Source organism: Etheostoma spectabile, chromosome 15 (genome assembly GCF_008692095.1).
Source record: "Etheostoma spectabile isolate EspeVRDwgs_2016 chromosome 15, UIUC_Espe_1.0, whole genome shotgun sequence".
Taxonomy (NCBI): Eukaryota; Metazoa; Chordata; class Actinopteri; order Perciformes; family Percidae; genus Etheostoma; species Etheostoma spectabile.
This window is the reverse complement of record NC_045747.1, coordinates 29052271-29056777: the sequence shown is the minus strand read 5'-3', so window position 1 is coordinate 29056777 and position 4507 is coordinate 29052271. Positions and strand designations below refer to the sequence as shown.

The 4507-nt window shown below is 38.3% G+C and overlaps 1 protein-coding gene across 1 annotated transcript in view; it reads right to left on the bottom strand.

Annotated features, from left to right (window-relative positions):
- Nucleotides 1-4507, bottom strand: part of hoxb7a (homeobox B7a) — a gene marked incomplete at its 3' end in the record, with an annotated part of 9145 nt that overhangs the window by 3048 nt on the left and 1590 nt on the right.

The window sequence follows — 4507 nt, the reverse complement described above, 5'->3', positions numbered from 1 at the left end:
TTAACCCTCATGTTGTCCTCGGGTCAAATTGACCCATTTTCCTGTATCAATGTTCTTTTTAGCTAACTAAAATAACATGAATGTTTCCACTCAACGCTCTTTGGCAGGTACAAATCTCTACTTTCATTCATTTTGGGGTTTTATTCAATTTTATATTTATTTGAAAAGAAATTGAAGTGGTTTCGAAATAGTATTGAGTAAAAAGTTGACATATTCCAGTCTGTGATTATCCATCAACATCCATTCCTTCAATTTAACTCTAAATAATTCCTAATTTCTGCTTTTCTTACTTAAACATTAGGTATAATTTCCTATAGATAAGTATACTGACCATAAATTCTAAAGATAACTGTAAAACTAAAGTCAATAAGTTGGTGTTGATGTTGAAAACATCAAATAAAGTGACAACCATTGAAAAAAAGTAAGAACAAGTTCAAAAGCATCAATAAAAAGCGTCAACAGAAGGGTTGATTTTCAATGTTGACAGGAAGACAACACAAGGGTTAAGCCATTAGTTTTAGTTATTTTAACTGGATCTGATCAGTCATTATTAAGTTTTACCATTCATTCATTACTTTTATCTAAACTTCTATGCGTGCTTGCTAATTCATGTAACAAAGTGGCTATATGTTCTTTCAATCAAATCCTAATTTCAATTTTTTCAAATTAGGAATACAATCTTTTCCACTGCAGAAGTCCTCCCTAGGGTCCACGTAGGCCTAGCCCTGGTTGGGGATCGCTGTGTTAGACATCTACCAAGTTGACTGACAGAAAAAGAAAGACGTCCATTGCTCCTCATGTGAAACGTGCATGCGTCAGTGCTGAGCATGAGCACAGGAACCATGCTGACCTTCTGTGTTCACAGGTCATGCAGCGCCTGAAGGTTAAGGAGAAACTGGGTCACAGTTTCACAGCTCAGAGGTCAGCTGCCGGCCACTCTCTCTTTCTCTCTCTCGCTCTGCCAAAGAAAACTCCTCTGCTCAGTCTCGGGGATAAGTCGGCGGGGATGAGGGTTGAAATTTGGACTGCTGCTGTTTCGAATTCCTTTTTTACATGTGAAACCCTCACACTCTTTACAAAACAGATGGAATACACCTTTAAGTTTGTGGTTTGTGCCATTTTAAATAGACTCAGACTCACAATGCAGCAAAAAGCACTGCCTTTAAAGAAATCACCCTGGGCTTCGTCGCTGTTTGTGGGTACTTTAACGGCATTGGCTGGTGATTAGTGAAGGCTCATGAATGTGTGATGGAAGAATTTCGCTTGGAGTCCTCACTGGACCAAACAGTGAAGAGATGAGACCTTAGAAACACAGCAAATTCAGAGGGACGGACACCTTTTCAGTCTAAATGCGTTAACTTATTCAATAAGCACATGCCACCGCAGCTGAGCTCTGTTTAGGAGACTATGAGACAAAACGTAAATAAATAAATGAATAAAAACAGGATTGGACCAGCACATTTTTCCCAATGTCTGGCATAAATCTTTGGTAAAATAAATCTTGGGCCTCCAACTGTCTGTTTTCTGGGTGTGAATGAGCCGAAGAAAGAAAACGGATTCTCTTTGATATTGATTTTCATAGTTTTCATAGTCATGTTCTTAGTATTTTCCGTGGGAATTTGGGGTTTTTAGAAAGCTATAGGAGGAGTTTATACTCTCTGTACTCATGTTGGGTATTTTACAGGCTGATAACCTATAGATTATTTCTTACTTTTAGGCCCAAAATCAATATAATAATTAAACAGTAAAACAAAGGGCTGGGTATTGAGTTTTGAAGACCTTCATTTTTGGAAATATACTGTATTTCCATTTTTTATTACAACATATATTAGTTTTACTATATATATATATATATATATATATATATATATATATATATATATATATATATATATATATATATATATATATACCTATGTAGTTCTGATTCATAACAGAAAACATCTGATTAAAAAAACATCTACATGATGGCTTTGAAACAGCATCTAAACCCACAATGATATAAAATAAATATAATTTAGGCTTTATAATATAACTTTAGATAATTAATTTAAAATGGGGAGGGGGAGGGGGATGTGGGGACTTTCCAAAATTCTAGCTATGGTCCTGTACAACAAACTTTCTCGCACACACACACACACACACACACACACACACACATACAGTATTTTCTCGCTACTTTTATTTTCTGAATTCCTGCATCTAATTAAAATAATTTGTCTCTGAAAAATACATAGCAGAGAAACCTCTTTTTTATGTGTTGTGTTACATAATTATTTTGAGACATTTCCACTGACCCCTACTTTCCATTGCATGTGTTTCCTTTGTTTAATTTCATTCATTTCTCATTCGTGTGATGAAAACATGTCTAAAACATTTTCAAAAAGTAAGCTACTGATTTACGGTAGAGAGAAGGAAAGGAAAATAAAAATATAGATTTACAAAACACATGATTCTCTGTTGGGTTACTGTATTTGTGGCTCTCTTTAACATTGACATGTTTTATATTGAAATATCTTTCCAAAGCCCACAATCCTCTGAAATAAGTGAACTCAAATCAGCTGCTGCCAATTTTACATGTGCCTATTTTTGCGCGCGCCACAGTTTTATGGAAGGCAGCGGTCAGTATGTGTGGGTGACTGAGTGTCAGCAGCGTGGGAGTGTGCGCGATTGAGTACGTGTAAGTGGGTGCGCTTATCAGGGTGACACTTCCTTTATGCCGCATAGGGAGGCCATCCTATGCAGTGTGTGTGTGTGTGTATATGTGTGTGTGTGTGTGTTGGTAATATTTTGCCTGCTCTCGCGCTATCGGCGGTGATTTGTTGGCGCTGGAGCTCGAGTTGGAATTTTCTGCTAATCAACAAGAAGTGACTGTGTTTTGCTCTCTCTAACTATCTCTCTCTAACACACACACACACACACACAGACACACACACACACACACACACACGTATGTAAGTATGTTGCATGGTTTGCTATCTAACCACGCACATGCGCATCCATGTAAAACCTGCTTTGATAAGCGCTCGTGCGTTTTTCTATTCCGTCGCTTTAAACGGGAGCATCCGGGACTTTTTTTCTTTTCCAAGCCTCAGACTGGAATCGGATCTAAATTAAAATCTATAAATTCATTACGGCTGGCTGGAACGACCCCCCCCCCCCCCCCCCCCCCCCCCCCCCCCCCCACACACACACACACACACACCATACTATTTTCTCTCCCTCCAGTGTGTGCGTGTTTTAGTTTCTATGTTCCTGTAATAAAAACAATTTGTTATCCTTTGACTGTGTTTTTCATTTCATTTCATTTTATTTCGTGTGATGAAATTTATCTGAACATTGTCAACATACGATTATCTTTTCATAACATTAAAATAGATTTCCTCATTTCAAGGTCATGAAAATGTAGCATCCATTTCATTTCAGTGGGTAAAATTTTAATAATAGTTCATAATAGGATATGTGTTGCCTTCTCAGCTCTGGTTTTCAAAGCAAACCCAGACGAATTAGTTTGTTATGAACATGAAACACCAACAACTAAAATACTTCTAATTTCATCAGAAGCAATTGCAATTTTCATTTTTGTTCTCCATTTTTATCACACAGTCTCAGCCTAACTCTCGTGGACTAGACTGAGCTCTGTAGTGTGTGTGTGGGTGGTCTGCTGGATAGAAACAAAGAACATCATTGAATTGAAAGAAAAAAACGTGGGATGAACCAGATTTACGCACATATGCTATATATATATATATATATATATATATATATATATATATATATATATAACTACTTGACGGCCTCAATTACAAGCTTTAATAATCTTTCGTGTATCCTCCCTGGTTCCAAGTTGCTGTTTTTTGAATGCAACATATCCTTATCCATATCGTCCATTTTGCGCACTAACAAACACCATTTTACCCAGTTTTACGCGCTACCATTCAGTATTTTAAGGCAAAAAAATGTTCTTTGTGGTGTGTGTGTTTGTGTGTGTTCGTGTGAGTGTGTGTTTGTGGTTGTTGTGACTCGAGGCTCCGAGGCCCCCGCATCCATTCAGCGCCAAGCCGCTGCTGCTGCTGCACAAAGCCGCTTTTACAATCGGGGGAAAGGGCAGGCATTCAGAGATCAAACCCATCTGCTAATTTATAGTGTAGTATTAGCGGATTGTGGTGACAGTACAATAGCACAATGGGCGTTCAGTGGGCCAGTCAGAGCTGAAACACAAGTCAGACACACAAGACTATCAGGACAGAGAGGCTGAATATGAGCGATAACCATCGGCATCAGGATAGGAAGAAGACTTTTTTTTCTGGAGGATTTCATCACAATTTGGGATAATCTGGGATACTCCAGCCACCCCCGCGGTCCCCTGTCCTCTCCTGAAATACAATATCACCTTATGAATATTCACCAAGTCTTAAATTATGTTTTGTGGAGGTCGCAGAGCCATAAAAGATCTGCACAGAGAGAGACAGAGAGAGTGTGTGTGAGAGAGAGAGAGAGAGAGAGA